This window comes from Pungitius pungitius, chromosome 16, assembly GCF_949316345.1.
Source record: "Pungitius pungitius chromosome 16, fPunPun2.1, whole genome shotgun sequence".
NCBI lineage: Eukaryota > Metazoa > Chordata > Actinopteri > Perciformes > Gasterosteidae > Pungitius > Pungitius pungitius.
In genome coordinates, this window is record NC_084915.1 from 1,594,381 (window position 1) to 1,614,891 (window position 20,511).

The 20,511-nt window shown below is 41.5% G+C and overlaps 1 protein-coding gene across 1 annotated transcript in view; it reads left to right on the forward strand.

The window, feature by feature from the left end:
* pknox2 (pbx/knotted 1 homeobox 2) overlaps positions 1 to 20,511 on the forward strand; it is a 105,251-nt gene that overhangs the window by 15,611 nt on the left and 69,129 nt on the right. Inside the window, exon 2 of the mRNA XM_037467949.2 lies at positions 2,834 to 2,915. The gene's annotated coding sequence lies outside the window, so the exon portion shown is untranslated. The remainder of the gene's footprint in view (positions 1 to 2,833; positions 2,916 to 20,511) is intronic.

A 20,511-nucleotide genomic window follows, 5' to 3' on the forward strand; every position in this document is an offset into this window, starting at 1 on the left:
AAATATTAGACTACTGAAACATTTTCTTTATTCACGTCCACAATATGTGAGAAAATATTTTTAAATGGCTCTTAGCCAAATGGTAGGCACATCCTACTTGAAAAGATTCAACTTTTCTTGGTCATATTCAAGACATTTACTTCCGATGATGCAAAATAGAGACATGCAGACATCTGTTAACCTGTTCTAAAGAGTTGCTGTAATATCTTCTGTTATTCAACTAAATACATAAATGTTTGAACACTGCATATCTGATTTCCTTTATAGACTGTGAGTAACTTTGCCTGTGGCGACCAATGGCAGAGGTTCTCATGTACCTTTTATTGGGCTCTTTATTGGATTGGTAGTACCAGTTAATGTTAGTGTCTTCGTTGTCCTTGTAGTATGTTTCTCTTTTAAATTATATTAGTTCAAAATGCTATGTATTCACAAAGTAACCTTTGTCAGATCAATGATAAAGGAGTACAAAGTAGCAGAAATAGAAAAAGAAGGTAAAATACAACAGACTGACAGTATATGTAGACACGTGCATGGGCTACAGTGTGAGTGATGGTGGACAGATTTAGCAAACGCTAGTGTTTCCTCTGCGCCTTTTGTGAGGAACACAGTGATTAGACCTCCAGCCCCCTGGGTGGAGCCGCGCTGCACCGGCTCCCGCTTTGGTTTGCTTTGACGTCAACAGGAAGGTCTGCTGCGTCCCAGAAGGGTCATGTGAGTGATGGCGAGCGGTGTGTGTGGCGGTTTCTAGTATACAGAAAGGGTCCTCTGGAGCCCAGATGGGGCTGTAAAGGGATGGCCAAGGGAGGAAGAGCCCTAGGAGCTTAGGGAGGGCTTCGCGAAGGCTTACCGAGAGGCTAAAATATTTTCTTTGTGGCCCTAAGAAACCTAAGAAAGGCCCTCACCCAAATCTCCCATGGTCTGAGGGGCTGGTTGGAAGTGTAACTTGAGCTACATCCGCAAGATATTCTCCTCTTCTCCGGCTTTGTTTGTATCTTCACTGTCGTTAACGTGCCCTATTTTATTTCAAAGCGCCACGTCTTTTATTGTAGCCTAGTGGGAATCCGACCAACAGCTTGACTTCCATCTAAACAGAGACAAACAAAAATGTCTGTTACCAAGACCGTAGTGAGTAGATATATTAAATTATATTTATATTTTTCTTGTTTTTCATTTTTAGTTTAGAGTTTAAACAATTGAAACACTCATTCTGGAAAACAATCTTCAGAAAATAGCAATTTTCTCATAAAGTACTCAGATCTATTCTAGTTTATTCATTCTATGTTCAATCGACCCCTCGCAACATCAAGGATGTAAACACTTCTAATTGTTTTTTACTGAAATTTGTATGGCATTGGGATAGAATATTAGATGTTTTTAATCCTCTTTCTCACTTTAAAGATTCTTGATTAAAAAAAAGTGTTACAGCTCTTCTCGCTAAATTTCCACAGCTTTCATCCCAGTTCCACCCCCCTCCACTCGGGGCCCTCTGGTAGTACCTACCTACCACACACAGTAGTCCCCACTGAGCTCTGCGGGACTGGGTAAATACCATCCCTTCAGAGGCTCCATGTTAGCAGATTGCTGGAGGGAGGCGGCCTGCTGTGAGGCCCGGCCACACTCCCACTGTTCTGGAGGGGCTTTAAGCGAAAGATCAGGTGTCCAGCCCTGAATGCTTGATTGAACTTAAATCTTTTGCATGTGCTCTATAACTCTCTCTGTTGCGCTATGCCCCTGTGGCTCAGACATGGCCAGCCAGTCAATTGCTTAAAGGAATTTGAGTCACAAAGGCTCTCTGACCTCCCTGTTATCACCAATTCAGTGAAAATCATAATCAGATGCATTTTGTCTGTAATGATTTTATTTTATTAAATGATGAATTTAATGTAAATCAAGTTACTAGTAATTATAAGACCATGACGACCTAGTAGAAGCTAATGAAACACACATTTTTATGATGCCTTAAAAATAGCAGCCATAAATGTCTATATTGAAATAAAATATGACCAAAAAAATATGGTATATTGACATTTACTTTCAGCTTCTGCCTGGTTCTATGACTCCCTGTCTTGCCTGAACTACTGGAATAATCTAGCAACATGTGTTTTGTGTGAACCGAAAACTTGATATCCCTTTATCCTCTGTGCCATAGAGCCCCATTAATCCACACATCAAGGAGCACTGTTGCACTGTTTGACATGTTCCTTCATCACCATGTCCATGAGCACTGTAGTTTATTTTCACTCAATTCCACATACGCCGTCCTGCCGCCACAAATACTCATTAGAGCGCCATGTGTGGATTCATCCTTGGCTGGAAATAGTACAAATGGACAAATATCCCGCTTTGGCTCGCAACTTTTGTTAAAAACTACAGGGACCATCTGTTTTAGGGAAATACTGAGCCTTAGAAAAATCTATATATATATACTACCATACATTTTTGTAGGCTCCGGTTCCCCAAATGTATAATAAAAAGTTGTTTTCTGGGAGGAAGTCTTAAAGTATTGATTGTGGCTTCGGTCTCTCCATGGGAATGTTAACACTTTAGCGCATCAGTTGTGAGTTGACATGTAAAGCATTAAGCAGTGTGTCAACGCTCCAACAGGCGCCTCAGAGTCCATCAGAGCACTTCTGATCACAAGGCAATGTCTCAGATAATGTTCAATATGATGACGTCTATCCCACCAGTAAAAAAGCAGAGTTAAACATGTACTGGACCTCTGCTTGCAGGGATGTCTTTTTCTGTCGTGAACGCCACCATTTTCAATGTCCTGTTTCATAATAAACCTGACCATATTAAGCACTATAGCTTTAACCTTGTCATTTCTCCACAGAATCTGTATCGAGAGTTGGATAGAGGGCAACGGAGCATAGAGCAACCCTGAAAGCTGCTTGTTGCTGTGGGGAAAGTCAACTGTAAGTTGTCAGATGCCTTCCTCTAAACCTTATGAGAAACCAGGTTGCATGCTTGAGTTTGGGAGATGATGGAGTAGCGTGGGGCGCTGGGGACCACAAGGTTGGCGCTTCAGATCCTGGATCCTGCCTGGCTCCTAAACCCCAATTGCTCCCCAGGCAAAATGTAAAAAAACATGGGTTGAAATGCAACGTAAGTCACTTTGGATAAAAGCGTCAGCTAAATGACATGTAATGTATTCACAAAGCTGTTTGCAGTTTTTAAGCATGTGTTTTGTAATAGACATTTTCATGGTACACGTCTGGCAGATAATCTTTTTCTTTTGGTAGGCCAGTGGCAGTCTGATTTAATTTACTATCAGATGTTATTCATGCTATGAACACGGTGCCAGGCCACAGTACATCGCTCAAATTTACCCCGCTGCTCCGTAAAAACCCAAAGATTGGTACAATCACTTGAGATGATTTGAGTTTACATTTTGTAGTTCTCTGTTCTGGGCTGGAACATCAATAGATAGCTGAGCTTTTTCTGAATGATTGAGGATTCACTCTCTAACAAACACACTATTTGCATTTTAGACAGAAATGAAAGTGAATGTGACCCAGTGGTAATTTCCATATCTCATGATAAAATTGTAATGTTTTATAATGTTTCCACAAATGTTATATTCTTAAACACACCACACAGGACCATGTGACCCCAAACCTTTCTGCTTTTGTGGTTTGTTGTCTTGACAAGAAATAGAAATAGAAAGGCAAAAAAAAACGTTTCAATTGTTTTCCATTAGCAACTGAGAAAGTTGCTTTAGCTCCAACATTATTTCTCAGACAAGATAACAGAGTGTTCATGTTGCAGTAGCCGTGATAACTTGCAGTGTTGTTAATGCAACAGCTGACAACATTGTCACAACACATGCCCTATTTAGAATGCATCAAAAACAGATCATGAGAGAGAGGACTACCACAAGCAGTTATTAATACTCTAGTGGTTTGGACATGTTATTATTATTATTGTGATGACAAGGCTGAGTAGATGACTATCAAATGCAATATTTTAAGTAATGTTAACTCAAGTATATTAGTAGGTCTGAATTAGAACGTTACATTTGACAAACTTCTTATCGCGAGTTGACACACCACATTATCCATTTTTTTGAGTATACTCAAAAAAAGCTTTGCAGCTAGTGGTGTAACTATTGTAAGTATTCTAGACTTTTTATTTTTAGAGTGTAGTAGACTTGCAGACCCCAGACTGGGTCGGAGTGACGTGAATTTGGACGTGGCCTGATTCGGAATCCAGATGGAGACTCGCGTACTCTAAAATAAGTGCACCCTTAAAAGGTGGGGCACGCTGCAGATAAATACGTTTTCTTTTGATTCAAGCTCACAGATATATTTAAATCAAAATGATCAGAAGAGGGTTTTTTTTATTAAGCCTCAAGAAAAAAAATCTTTCATTCAGTTTTAATTCAAAAGGAAAAAACACAAGTTTTTCAACTCAGTTGCAAATTATGGGTGAGCAGAGGACGTTAAAATTCTCAGTCTTAATTGAATTAAAACTGCAAGCACCGGCAGTAATATTAAAATGCTGCATTCTAATACAGAGGTGTCAAAAGTGTTCACATTCATTACTCAAGTAGAAGAATGGATACTTAAAATACTTTAAACCCTAGTTTCAACTCAAGCTTTTTACTTAAGTAAAAGCATAAAAGTACTGGTTTCAAATTAAAAGAAGTAAAAGAAATGTGAGGGGAAAAAATGTCCATTAAGGACAAAATCTTAATGTGTAACCTCGCTCACAGAGCAAGTCAGTCCGTTACTATATGATCAAAAGGTGCCTTCAGATCATGTGACCTGCCGTTCAGATGATGGAAACATGACGACATTCAGAGAGGCGATGCTAAAACAACAGGGGGACAAATGTATCGACCCGCATACTATATGACTTAAACAAATGAAAAGAAAACCCATTTTCCAGTGACGGCTAAATGACACGAATGGGAGGACGTACACACACGTTGTTCCCATTGATTAGGAAGACTACAGTGTCTCCCCAGGGTCTCTTTGTGGAAGAAATACAATGACTGATTCAGGTAAAGCTTTCACCATTCTTTTCTGTCTTGACGTTCACACAGTTGGGAAATGGGTTCAAGGTTCAATTTTGACACAGCTACATCTTTAGGAATATAGATTTTGGAATATTGGATCAGCATCGGATGATTCGGTACCTTGCTGTTTTCATCCGACATCCATGTGAAGCACTAATTTAGAAGTGAGGTTGGAGGATGGTGCTCTGCTCTTGACTTTAACGCAGGAGAACGGAGCTTGCATCTCATCGCAGACTTATTAAGCAGAACTGGGATCCTTTCAACGGACCCACCAATGTTTCAATTGCCTGACCCCAGTTTGTATATCATTACAACAGCATTACCATGGCAACAATGTATATATTACCTTTGGACTATGAACAGGTTTTAACAAAGCGTCCACCAACATTCTTCAGAAGACATGTGTTTAACAGCAGCATTCAAAGGTTCAAACCTTCTGTCCTCTGGCATTGTCCTGCTCTTGTTAAATGAAGCTCTAATTGGGAAGTGTTGTTTTGGTAAAATCCCTATAAATCCTTTAGTCTTTGAGGTCAAATTCTGTAAATATCCTTCTATAGTGAATGAGAGCTATTCAAAGGAGGATCTGTGCACACATGGCAGCGTTGTGTCGATTGCCAGAGGAGGTCTGGTCATACTGAGCCATTTGTCTCTTTCTACACACAGGCCGGACTAATCACACAGCTAGTCTCCCTGTCCTCTCGGCCCCTGAGTGTTCCTCCCTCTCCCCACCCAAAATGCTCCAGCATAGCTCTCCACCAAGGGTTGTTTTACGCTTAATTTTGTTAGACTTAATGTGATTTTACTAATTAAATCTCCTCCTGGTTGGAGACCCGCCTACCCACCCCCTTCATTGCACAGTCCCTCTAGCCCATGGGGTGATTGCTTGTAGAGCTATTTTACACAAATAAACTTTTTTTTACAGGGGCAGTGGGTTGCACAAGGACAGATCTGTGCTACTCCCCGGAATTCTAATTTCGCGCCAAGATGCTCTGCTGCACTTGTGATTGCCAATAGGTTTTCAAATCTGATATGAGGTGCTGATGGGTGTATCTACAAGTATTAAAGTTATTTGTAACATCTCATTTGTTTTAAAGATTGACGGTCCTTTACATGGGTTAAGAATATATTGTTACAGCTTGCATTTGAAAAACTGCTGGAAACGCATTGTTTACTTCAAAACGTTCTTGGTGAATTGTAGACGTGTTTCACATTCATTACCCTAATAATAATCTCAGCTAAAGAAGCTCAAAAAGGGAAGTGCTGACGGGCGTGGCAATCTCAGTTGGAGCAGTGGGGCCTTCGAGGTCATTGTTGACAACAACCGGTCGCCCCTGCTATTGTGGACGACCCTCTGGGACTCTCGCGGGGGCTATTGTGAGAGCCAGCCTGCGGTTTCCCGTTTGAACCCTGTGCACCCGCTGCCAGCTCGGCCGCTTGGTTCTTCAGGCAAAAACTCCATTATAGCCCTTACCCCCGTTCCTCTTCCAGGGCCTCTGTGGCCATTGTAGCTCAGCTCCCCCTTCCCCTGCCTTAGTTTTGAGTACAAGCACACAAATACACTCTCCGTCCAGCCTGAAAAGCCCCTGTGCGGCCCCTGGCCTTCGGGTGGCCGAGTGGGCAGCGTGCCCACTTGAGATGGGAGTTCTTCCTTGACGAAGATCGGGTTACTGCCACCTGTCATTCAGCTTAGGAGGCAGGAAAGGGGGCACCAGTGGGGGTGGGTGGTGGGATTGAGGGGTGGAGTGGAGTCGGGGGTTGATGTGAGAAATGCCATGGCAATCTGGCACTAAAACTGCAGCCTGCTGTTGTTTCAGCAAAGGCTCCCAGATTTCACAAGGAGTCCTGTTGGTTCAGCCAGTGGCGGCTTTCCAGTTTGATCTAATAATAAGAGATCTAATATGACACATGGTCAAACTACTTCTTTCTTACTGTACTTAAGATTGCAGCATACTGAATATTTCAAATAAAATGTAATTTGATGAATAGCACAAAACATTAAGTGCACTTCATGGCCTCGGGTCAAAGGTTTGTTGAGGTCTTAATGTTTCTCAGAAAAGTTTGTCAGTGATAGCAATGAAGCCCAAGCCTTAGGCTTTCTTAAAGTTAGAGCGTGTTTATCTTCAGTACTGTGACATTTTTCCCAGTCAAACATATTTGAACAGTCTACACGAGGGATTTAAATGGACAGCTAAAATGTGGCCAGGCTAAGAGTTTGAAATGGAAAACGGGATGTTTTTAAAATTATCAATGGCACAGACGTCCAAGTGACTCAAACTTATTACCATTTAGCTTTAATCTTGTTAAGCTGCACATTACATTTAATGTTGCGATTTGCAATTTCTAGTGGAAAAGATAATACTATTGAATTGGACAGCAGGAAGAAATACAAATCTAAGTGTTGCAAGTATGGTTAATGAATGTTGGACCAAAGGTGTCTGTAGGAGCCATTTTTGAAGCAAAGTTAATTGGGTGACGCCTGCTGGTCGAAGTTGCACACCTGTGGCAATTAGTGGACAGGAAGACAAACGATCCTGGAAGTTGTCTTTTTTGTTTCGGTGTTGAGTGGTGGGAAGACGTGGACGCCAGCAGGCATATGGTTTTTCAATTGTTGTTGTTAGTTTTTGCTTGTTAATTTGTTGGTTTATTTATAAGTTTAGTGACAGTTTATTTTTGTTATTATACGTGAAAGAAACACTGGAATAAATGAACAAGCCTATTGAAACCCCTGAGGCGTCCGAAGTGACCTTATTGGAAGGCACTACATAAGTTGAAAAACCTTCTGCAACTGGAAAATGAAACCTGCTACATTGGAATATACGGAAGTCACCTGAGTTTGGAAAGTTGGATTTACAGCCATACCCTGAGGATACTTGGAAGATTGGGAGCTGCATTCCTTAAAGTTTGTGGATTATATACGTTCCCGCTGGAAATACGTGAGGATTCAACCATTATTTCCTTGGACGTTTGTGAGTAAAACGCTGAATTGAAGCGAGCCGCCGCGCTCATATAATGACTTTGAACGTGAGCTGCCGTGTTTAGCCTACACTACAAACTGAACGTTGACTTTGAAATGCTATTTATTTCGTGTGTGATGAACTCTTGAGTTAATCTTTGAAAAATGGCTGACGAAGAGCCTGAAGAGCTGGATTGGAATGAAGAAAAGGAACTGTTTAAAATAATAGCAACACGTAGGGGGAAGCTTGGTGTTTTAACACGCAAACGAAACGAAATCCATAGTTTAATTGAAGCTGGACAGGACAAAGAAACTGTTAGGAAACAAGTTAATTTGTTTGAAGGATTTTTCTCTGAGTTTATTAGTTTACAAGCAGCCGTACAAAAATTGACAAAAGACGAATACGAAAGGGAGGCTGATAACTTAGACTGGTACCAACCCAAATATCACCTTCACAAAGGCTTCTTAAAAGATGTCATGAATTGGCTCGAGGTTGATCAAGTTAATGAGGAAGAAGAAGAGCAGGAGGATATAGGGGCTGTTAAGCCACAAGATAGCGCATCTCAGGTAGCGCACAGTGACACGCATAGCCGCAAAGCAACAAGCGCTCTCAGTTGCGCGTCACGAGAATCTACGTCTCATCTAAAGGCCGAAGCTGAATGTGCGGCAATTAGAGCAAAGGCGCAGGCTTTGGATAACAAATTTGATCTTGATATTGAAGAAGCAAATATCATTGCAAAATTAAAGGCACGAAAAGAAAAAATGGTCATAGATTCCGAACTTGCTGCTGCAGAGGCAAGAGTTAAAGTATTCAGAGAAGCGGAAAAACAACGTTCAGTGTCGGGCGTATACCGATACGTTACACCAACGGAAGATGATACCCCTGCAACAGTACAAAGACCAATGAGATCCCAGAGAGAGAGATTAGCCCCTCAAACTGTAGGTGCACAACAAAATGCCAATCAGAGCGCCTCAGCACCGATAGGAAGCGGAATTCACTGGGATCATAATGATACAAACGTCACTGATGTATTAAAGAGACAAACAGAAATAACTGAAATGTTAGTGAAACAGCAAACACTCTCTCTTTTGCCAGATAGAGAAATTCCCATATTTAACGGTGATGCTCTTCATTACAGGACGTTCATTAAAGCGTTCGAGCAATGTATTGAGAATAAAACAACTAATATGGATGACAGACTATACTACTTACAACAGTATACAAGAGACCAACCCAGAAACCTCATCAGTAGCTTTATGCATATGGATTCCTCCATTGCGTATAAAGAAGCTAAAAGGCAGCTAGAATACAATTTTGGAAACAGCTATAAAATAGCATCTGCTTACATTAGTAAAGTTGTGAACTGGCCAACCATCAGACCAGAGGATGGCAATGGGTTGCGATCATATGCTCTCTTTTTACAAAGCTGCCACAATACAATGCAAGATATTGATGGCCTAAAAGAGCTTGAAAGTTTCACCAACTTAAGACTCATCGTGTCTAAACTTCCATTTAGGCTACGAGATAGATGGCGAGCAAATGTGTGTAGCATGCAAGATAACCAGAACAGAGCAACGTTCAAGGACTTGGTAGGCTTCATTGAAAGACAGTCCAGAGCAATGCTTGATCCAATTTTCGGCGACATACACAACTCGACAGAGAGTAAAGTAACATCAAGACCTAAACCACAAAACCCATTCACCAAACTTGGTGGGAGGACCAGCTTTGCCACTACAGTTGCTCAAGCACCTGAACTAAAAAGGAACGAGTCACAATGTGGACCCAAACTGAATACAAGTAAGCGTGCACTTGAAAGGCTTTGCTTATTTTGTAAAAGAGATCACACATTTGAAAATTGCGAAAAGTTTAAGTCTAAACCAAACAGCGAGAAAATAGAATTCCTGAAATTAAACGGGATCTGTTTTGGATGTTTAACCATGGGGCACGTTAGCAAAACCTGCAAAAACAGAATGAAATGCGAAAGATGTTCTCTGTCTCATCCAACCATCCTCCACATTCACACTGGCAGGGAAAAGGATGGAATTAGAAATGAAGGTGTGATAACTGGAAACAAACCACTGAGTAGTGCTATGGTTTCGTTAGAAGACGATGACCTAATGGGGGTCAGTCAATCAAAACAATGCACACTTGCAATCGTGCCAGTGAAAGTAAAGGTAGCAAATTCAGATAAAGTCATAAATACCCATGCATTTTTAGATCCTGGTAGCTCAGCTACATTTTGTACAGACTCATTGAAAAGAAAGTTAAACATCACTGGTAAAAACACCACAATTCTCTTGTGCACAATGGGGCAGGAGAAAAATGTCCACAGCAGTGTAGTCTCTGGTCTTGAAGTCAGCAGTATGGAAGGCCTACTGTATCACAAACTCCCAGAAGTCTATACTCAAACAAAATTACCAGTTTCAAAACAACACATACCAATACAAGAATCAATAGACAAATGGAAATACTTACATGAGGTGAAGGTTCCACAATTGGATGCTGACATTGAGTTGTTAATAGGCACAAATGCTGCAAAGCTTATGGAGCCTTGGAAAGTAATAAACAGTAGAGGTAATGGGCCATATGCTGTTAAAACTCCTTTAGGATGGGTCGTCAATGGGCTCATGCAAGAAACAACATGTCAAACGCAAGGAAGTCACTCATGTACTGTAGTTAATCGCATATCGGTAGCAGATTTGAATGACTTGTTGATTAAACAGTATCATCAAGATTTTCCTGAACTGGCAGCTGAGCAGAAATCAGAGATGTCAGTCGAAGACAAACAGTTCATGTCTATGATGGAAAGTTCAAAAGAACTAAGAAATGGTCATTATTACTTACCGTTACCCTTTAAAGAAAATGATGTAATGATGCCAAACAACTACCAGCAGGCACAGCAACGTATCATGTCTCTGAAAAGAAAATTTGAAAAGAACGAACAATTTCACAGAGAATACACTGCATTTCTAAAAGGAATGCTTGAGAAGGGCCACGCAGAAGTCGTGCCATCTGATGAACTGGAAACACAAAGTGGAAAGGTGTGGTATATTCCACATCATGGAGTGCACCATCCGAAGAAGGGCTCCCTGAGAGTTGTATTCGATTGCTCCGCATCCTTCCAGGGGGTATCCTTGAATAGCAAATTGATGCAAGGTCCAAATCTCACCAGTAACTTGGTAGGCGTCTTGTTGCGCTTTCGCCAGGAGCCAATCGCTCTTATGGCAGACGTGGAAAGCATGTTCCACCAGGTGAGAATTATGGAGAAGCATGTGGACTTTTTGCGCTTTTTATGGTGGCCAAATGGTGATACAGGTCAACCACTCAAAGAACACAGAATGACAGTGCACTTATTCGGGGCAACGTCTTCACCAAGTTGTGCAAGTTTCGCCCTCAGACAAACTGCCGAAGATTTCAAAGATCTCTTTTTGCCCGAAACAGTGGAAACAATTAAGCAACATTTCTACGTAGATGATTGCTTGAAAGCTGTGGCTACTGAAGCCGATGCTGCGAAGTTGTGCAAAGAGCTTGAAAGAGCTTGCTCAATGGGAGGCTTTCATTTGCACAAATGGATAAGTAACAGCAGAACAGTCCTAACGTCCATCCCACAAGCAGCCAGATCAAAAGAAGTCAAAGACCTTAACTTGGAATCCAGTGATCTTCCTACAGAAAGGACTCTTGGTATACAATGGCACATAGAAAGTGACAAACTCACCTTCGCAGTGAGCCCGAAACAACAGCCATGTACTCGAAGGGGAATACTGTCCATCGTATCCTCAGTATACGACCCTCTCGGCTTCATCTCTCCATTCGTCCTTACTGCTAAGAACATTCTGCAGGATCTCTGCAAACTGAATTACGCCTGGGACAAAACTGTACCAAGCCACTACATACAGCTGTGGCATGAATGGATGGCAGGCCTAAGTTGCATTGGAGAGCTCCGTGTCAACAGATGTTTCAAGCCAAAAGGCTTTGATCCGATAACATCTGCACAACTACATCACTTTAGTGATGCGTCTGAAAGTGGTTACGGCTGTGTCACGTATCTCCGTCTCACAAATTCAGAGCATGAAGTGCACACCTCCTTTATAATGGGGAAATCACGCGTTGCGCCACTAAAACAAACTACAATGCCAAGAATGGAACTTACTGCAGCAGCACTAGCAGTACAAATGGATAAACTGATCAAAGCAGAGTTACAACTTGCTCTTGAGAACTCCATGTTTTGGACGGATAGTACATCAACACTGAAGTACATTCAGAATGAGAACAAAAGATTTAAAACATTCGTGGCTAATAGAGTGAACACAATCAGGGAAATGAGCAAAGTAAAACAATGGAGATACATAAACACTAAACAAAATCCTGCAGATTGTGCATCCCGTGGTCTCAAAGCCAGTGCTCTTCTGAATTCAAAGGTGTGGCTGAATGGTCCAGAATTTCTCAAACGTCAGGAATCTGAATGGACAAATTCTGACATTGCCATACAAACACATGAAGATGATGATGATGACGCGGAAGTGAAGAAAGATGTTCTCACCATGAACTTGATTGTAAAAGAAGAAAAAAATCCTACTCACACATTCATACATTATCACTCAAAGTGGAACAACCTAACCAGAGCAGTAGCATGGCTACTTAAGTTAAAAGACGTTCTCTTGCAATTAAGTCTGAAAAGAAAGGAAATACTTACCAACATGAGTATTAAGACCTTAGATGCAGAGAAACAACGTCTGATGGAAAGTAAAATGCAAACAGTCAAAAAACGCATGAATGTGCAGCAGATTACTTTAGAAGACGTCAAAAGGGCAGAAAAGGCAATCGTACACTTTACACAAATGGAGGCATTTCCAGGAGAAATCAAAACCTTGCAAAGGGAAAACGCTCATGTCAGTCATCAGAGCCACATTCGTAAACTGGATCCTATTCTGCAAGACGGATTACTTCGTACAGGAGGAAGATTAAGCCGAATGGCTATGCCCGAGGATCGAAAACATCCTACAATTCTTCCAAAACACCATCATGTGTCCAAGCTGGTGTTAAAACACGTTCACGAACAACTAGGCCACTGTGGAAGGAACCATATGTTGGCCAAACTGCGACAGCAGTACTGGATTCCAGCAGCAACTTCCCTTGCTAGAAGGATACGATCTGAGTGTGTGTTCTGTAGACGCCTACATTCAAATTTGGGAGAACAAAAAATGGCAGATTTGCCAAAAGAAAGAATAACACCAGATTTACCACCATTCACCTTTGTTGGAGCAGACTTCTTTGGTCCAATCATAGTGAAAAGAGGACGCAGTGAAGTGAAAAGATATGGTGTCATTTTTACGTGTTTCACAACTCGAGCAATACATTTGGAAATAGCCAATTCACTTGACACAGATTCATGTATCAACGCAATCCGCAGATTTATAAGCAGACGAGGGCAAGTACGCCAAATAAGATCTGACAATGGAACTAACCTGACTTCAGCTGATCGTGAACTAAAAAATGCCATAAAGGAATGGAACCAAAGCAACAAACTTCAAGTTGCTCTGCAACAAAATGGCATAGAATGGATTTGTAATCCACCTGCCGCTTCACACTTTGGAGGAGTATGGGAGAGGTTAATAAAACAGGTCAAACTAATACTTCTATCACTAACAAAGGATCAAATAGTAGACGACGAATCCCTTCACACTTTCATCTGTGAGGTAGAAGCCATAATGAATAGTCGCCCACTTACCTCAAACTCAGATAGTCCAAATGACCTCGAACCTTTAACACCCAACCACCTCTTACTTCTCAAAGGACAACCCACATTACCCCCTGGCTTATTTCAGAAAGCAGATGTGTATAGTAGACGCAGATGGAAGCAAGTACAGTACTTAGCTGATATGTTTTGGAAAAGATGGGTTAGAGAGTATATTCCAAACCTACAAGAAAGACAAAAATGGATTAAAGAGAAAAGAAACTATGCAAATGGCGACATCGTGTTAATTGCAGATCCTACTGCCCCTAGGGGATCTTGGATGTTGGGGAGAGTTATTGACACAAAGAAAGATTCAAAGGGGATCGTTCGTAGCTTGACTTTAAAAACAAAGACTAGCGTTATAGACAGACCGATAACAAAGGTTTGCTTATTGTTGGAAAATCACATGTGGGTATGAATGTCCAATGTATGTGTAATGTTTACTCCACCTTGTAGGAATTGACATGTATACTGATCTTTACACACGCACAATGGACTATGGACAATTCAAGCAAGGAATCTCTTGCAACCTGCACACATGCGTACATAAATATACCAATGCACACTAACATGGACCTTTGAACGCACAACGCCTTTGTGGCATAATGGACTATTTGCGTTATACACTGAAGAAGGACTCTGAAAAAAGAGCATTGATTGCATTACTATTTCATTGATGGACTTTAATTTGAATTGAAAAGAATATGGTCACAAATGAACTGGAAAAAAAAAACTTGACGTGTTTCAAATGAAACCAACGTATTCATGTTTGTATGAGTGACCAATCGTGATCATTGATGATTCGACAGATTTATATCTTTACTGTGTACTGTATATTGTGAAATGGCTCCATATTTTGTTTTGTTTCTTTGTTATTGTACCTATTTAGCCGGTAGCAATAAGAGGGCCGGTGTGTAGGAGCCATTTTTGAAGCAAAGTTAATTGGGTGACGCCTGCTGGTCGAAGTTGCACACCTGTGGCAATTAGTGGACAGGAAGACAAACGATCCTGGAAGTTGTCTTTTTTGTTTCGGTGTTGAGTGGTGGGAAGACGTGGACGCCAGCAGGCATATGGTTTTTCAATTGTTGTTGTTAGTTTTTGCTTGTTAATTTGTTGGTTTATTTATAAGTTTAGTGACAGTTTATTTTTGTTATTATACGTGAAAGAAACACTGGAATAAATGAACAAGCCTATTGAAACCCCTGAGGCGTCCGAAGTGACCTTATTGGAAGGCACTACAGTGTCCTAAACAAATATGTTCTGCTGTAAGGAGCTGCAATTCAAGAATTAAGGGCAAAAATAAATGGTAACTAGCGCTTTTCTGGTCTTCTGACCACTCAAAGCGCTTTAACACTGTGTTTCAACCCATTCACACACTGATGACGGGAGCAATTGCACACAGTGGCACCTGCCCACCAGTAACTAGCATTTACAAACGGTAGTCACAGCTACACGAGCACTGTTGGGGTTAAGTATCTTGCCCAAGGACACATCGACACGCGGGTTAGAAGGACCAGGGATCAAACCACCAATCCTCTGATTGCAGGACAGCCAGGCTCTACACTTACCCACAGTCGCCTTCATGCTATGCTATCATTGCTTCCTTAAATCTATATCATCTAAAGAATTAAAAATCTTCATGTTTTCTAACAGAGTAACAAAACAACATAACCTGCTGTAATTCCTCAGAGACTTCATCTTCCCAACACAGCATGCTGTTATAAATAGGATGCTCGTGGACTTCAGCCCTCCAAGCCTCGTGTGCTTATGCTCTGAGATTTCCCTTAAATAGAGATGCCTGGAAGTACTTCATAACTTTTTGGAATTGAGTACACTGAACTTATCGCAACATAATAAGCTGGTGCTACTAAACTGACATTTTAGCTTTTCGTCTAAGGAGAGGAAATCTTTGCTTTACAAATACAACATGATGCAGCAGCTTGTGGAACACATTAAGTCCCCCCCTTCCCAGGTTAACACGGCAATATCTTCAGCAACAAATTCCCGAAACTGTCCAACAGTGTGGCCTTGTGTTAAAAGGATTTTCGGAGGTACTGAAATGATTTTGGCCACTAATTTGGCTGCAGAATCTAATATCTGACTTCAGTAAGGCAAAACGGGAAGGCAAACTGGTGTGAACACGCAGATGTACTCTCTCTGACCTCTCTGTTACATAAATGTGGGGTCACGCTTGTGCTTTGCATTATTAGTTTCACTGTGTGATCCCACATTTCCCCTCCACCACACTGGCTACCCCTGTGCTTAGCCAATCACTTTCCAATCCCTCCATATCCATTCCTGCCTTTACCCCACCAGCCCTGATTGTAATTATGTTGATTTAACGTAGACACATGCGGCTCCCTCCCCGTAATCTGAATCGAATCATATTAGTTTGAATTTTTTTTTAAAATATTTATTTATTCTCATTTCTCAGGGTCCCTGTCGGCATTTGCAATTACTCTTGTCGTGCGGCTGTAATTGCCTCCATGCTAATGGCCGCCAAACAATCGTGCTAAATGAGGTGAGGCCGAGAGGCTAGGAGCCCGACTTCATTAAGAGCTAATGGGATTTTATAAGGGGGACTGAAGACCCAGCTCATCAAAAAGAGGGAGATGGAAGGAAAACAAAACAGATGGAGGGGGAGAGCCAAATCACCGCTGTTCTAACGTGGTTAACATAGAATAAAAAAAGAAACAGAACAGGTTAATCTTTCTCTAGAGGACTACTAGCTTAATATAGAGACAGACAACAAGACAGTGGGAAAATGGAAACATAAATGGAATTGATACGTGAGCATGATTCCTCTTGCTGTCCAGTTGAACATGAAAAGCAGCTATTTTGATGTGCGTGTCTTTCATTTGGCAAAGTAACAGCGACACTTCTGTGTAAATTATATATTTTAGAAGTGAGTGGACAGTCCAAATCTCCCACACGTTTCACACTTTGTTCAGACATAGAGACGTTGCTGCAAAAGTGGATGGATGTGAATACATGGAATGATACATTCTGTAAATCTGCATATGGGTTATAGCTGGTCAGTAACATGAGAAGCCCACAAAAATCATACAATAATGTAGAGCTCTTTGATCTCTTACTGCTCCCATTTTCATGAAAATGTTTTATTTTGAATAATGCGATTGAATAATGAGCAAAAGGCATCTGTGATGAGAGGACAAATACAAATAAGTATTATTTCTCACTAGTTTTGATGTGTAATGGAACAAACATGTATTGTATTGTGTGTTTTTCAATCACAACATGCTGCTATAGGAAAGGAAATAAAGATGTGAGAGCAGAATAAAGTGTATTAAAATGCACAGTAAGCTTATTCGGCTGTTAAAGGGCCCCACATTCTTCTCTGTACTGCTCTGAAGACACTAAGGCAGATGTGTCTAATCCTTTTGGCTGCGGGCTGTTTCTGTTCCCTGTATTCCTGTTGGGGTTGATGGTGGGATGATATTTGTGGCCTAAGACTTGGGGTCAGGGCTGGACTGGTAATCTGGCATACCGGTGGGCCGACGCACTTGGGGGCCGGTCGATAGGCCAATACAATTTTTCATTTTTTATTTTTTTATTTTTTTGCTTTCGACCGACCCATAAAGCAGGGACAGCGGCCCATTGGTTCATTTTCCATACTGACACTGGGCTAGCCCAATCATCTCTTAGCAGGCTCCACCTCTCCGTGTGTCAGTCAGATGCATTCAGTGGCTCAGAGCCAGAAAGAAATCGGATTACGATGGAGAAACAAAAACGTGAGAGCAAGCGGGGTGCGGAGAAATTGCGGGCCAAAAAAAATAAATCTAGAGGTTGATGCCTCAACATGTTAAAAAAATAACTGACATGTTTAGTGCTGTATCTTCAGTTGTCAAAACTACTACAGTACCTGATGACAACATAGGGTTGCCAACTCTCCCAACCCCAAATCAGGGACACTTTCGCCGGCTGACGGGGGGGTGCTAGCGGTCGGCCGGCTTGCACAATCTATTTTTTCTTTGCAGCGCCAGCCTCACTGCTCATTTCAACAGATTAGACAGCTCTCACCCGGCACCCGCGCTCCCACACTTATCTGATGCGTCACAACTTCACAACATTGACTTAACAGGCTGTGATTGGAAATCGGGACTGGAGCTGTCGGGACAAATCAAAATTGCCCATAATTCGGGATGTCCCGGGTAATACGGGACGGTTGGCAACCTATGAACATAGCACATGGACTAGGAGAGGTGACTAGCCTCAGCGATAGCGGTGCTTGCGGCTCGCAGGCAGCAGAGGAGACGGTGCAGCAGGTCTCTGAGTCTGACAATGAAGTCCAGGAGGGACAGAGTGAGCAGGACAGTGTCATTGAAACGATAAGCAAGCAGGTAGCTACATGAACAGGGAGGGAGTGTTAATCAGGGCGGGTGCATGAGGATAGTGTGTGTGGGCCTGGCTGGGCCACAACCAAGATGATGACGATTTAACAGTAACAATAATAAATGTTAAATGTAAATGTAAATGTTAAATGTTATATATGAATGTTAAATCTAAATGTAAATGCTAAATTTAAATGCTAAATCTAAATGTAAATATACATCTAAATGTTATATATAAATGTTAAATCTAAATGTAAATGTTAAATCTAAATGTAAATGTTAAATATAAATATAAATGTTAAATGTAAATGTTAAATATAAATGTAAATGTTAAATATAAATGTTGAATCTAAATGTAAATTTTAAATGTAAATCTAAATGTTAAATCTAAATCTAAATGTTTAATCTAAATGTTGAGTTTAAAGGTCAGACATGACTACTGACAATTACAATACTTATTCATGCAGCAAGCCAAGATGGCAAGTCCGTATGAATTAGCTCTTGCTATAGAGCAGGGGTACCGCGCACCACGGCCGTTTCCCACCCCGTCGATCGGACCATCTCGAACGGCCGCAGATGGTCCGATCGACGGGGGGAACGATCGCGGCCGCGTTTGGTGGACGCGGATGCTTGCCGATGGTCCGTTCGACGGGGTAAATTCCCCCTGCCCCGTTTAAGGGACGGTCCGGCCCCCCGTCGATCGGACCACCAGGAGTATCTCAACAATTAGAGGTAAATGCCATTGACTTCCATAGCAGTTTTTGTCCTACTATTGAAGTCAATGGTGTCCATCAACTGTCTGATTACCGACATTCTTTAAAATATCTTGCTTTGTGCTTAGCAGAATAAAAAAAACATACAGGTTTGAAACATCTTGATGGTGAGTAAATGATGACACAATTTTCATTTTTGGGTGAACTATCCCTTTAAAACAAAGTAACCTATACTTGCAATTGTAAACTGGTCCATTGCACTTCTAGTAGTTCTCAGCTTTGGTTTTGGGTTTTTGGGAACGGAACAGTAGATATGCATATCTACAGGGACCCCAAGGATAGTGTACTGGTTGGTGGTTGTGTCCGACCGATTGTGGAGGGCCGGTCTGAGCAAAAATGCCAGGGCCCTTTTTTTGTCCCAGTCCAGCACTGCTTGGGGTCCTGGTAGAAACAGCTGTCCTACAGCTGCCTTCTCTCCTGGGTTTTTCTTTTATTTATGGGGGGGGGGGGCAGTGAAAACCTCCTGGGTCAGAGCCAGAGGTATGGCGGTCTCCCTGGCAACTGAAGCAGAGTCTAGTGTGTTATGTGTGTGTGTGCAGAGCACTGGAGGTTAAAAGCTGGCAGTCGATTTACGTATAGCGGTCTTGTTTCAGAGGCTTTTGCTTTTGAATGTTTACCTGAGGCAATGTGGACTAGGACCAACAAATTACCAAAGTGACACCAGAATGACATGATTGATATTCTCCTTATTTTCCTCCAACTGCTCTTAAAGCCCTGCTCAATGGAATGTGGAGCTCCCCGAGCAGGGCAAGACGTTGAGAAAGGAGGAAAAGGAGGAAGAGGAGGAGGGGAGGACAAGGGATCAGTGAAAATAGGAGAACATGGGTTTGGGAAGAAGGAGGAGCAACATATGGCGGGAATGAGACGGAAGGGTAGAGAGCGTAGGGCTCCAGGGATGGAAAAGAAGGAGGGGATGAATGTGCGATTGCAAAAGTGGAAATACATGAAAATAGTAGTTGTCATGTTAACTCAGGTCTCTGTCTCTCACTCTCTCTCTCTCTCTTTTTGGTGACCTGACCCCAGATAAGCGGTTGAAGATGAGATGAGATCTTTATTTTCAATGTCATGTGTTTTGCAATAACTTTAAACTTTAAAAGTTTAATATGGACTTCAACCAAGTTGTCTTTGCCTTTCATTCTTTCCAGCCAATGTGATACAGAGGTTGTCCAATTCCTGGCAAGTGTTGTCCACAGTGTATTCTTTCATTTAAACTTCAAATTAAAGCGCCCACCAACCTCCTGTGCAACCACATTTAATGAAACAGCCCGAGTTTGTGTTGTGTTTGTGTGAAAAATACATTCCACAATGTACTACAATAAACTCACAAGACAAAAGCACAGTAACAAGTGTTGGCTGATCAAGGTGTGAGTGGAGTGTGTGACTGTGAATGTGTGTGTTTATGGGGAACAGCTTGACTTTACATCGGCAGCAAGTGGAATGGTAGAAATGCAATTTCAATTAACTCCCATGTTCTATGAAAGTACACTGTTATAAAAGTACTTGGAAAGCAACACATTTTAAGATCTTAATTGGCTCAAATTCCTATGTAAAGGTATGCACATATTTTTACTAGCCATTATCACCACCTGAACCACATTTAGTTTACCCTTCTGTCATATAATATTGCATGCTTATAACAAGGTGTCATCTGATATATTTGATACTCTATCAACACTAT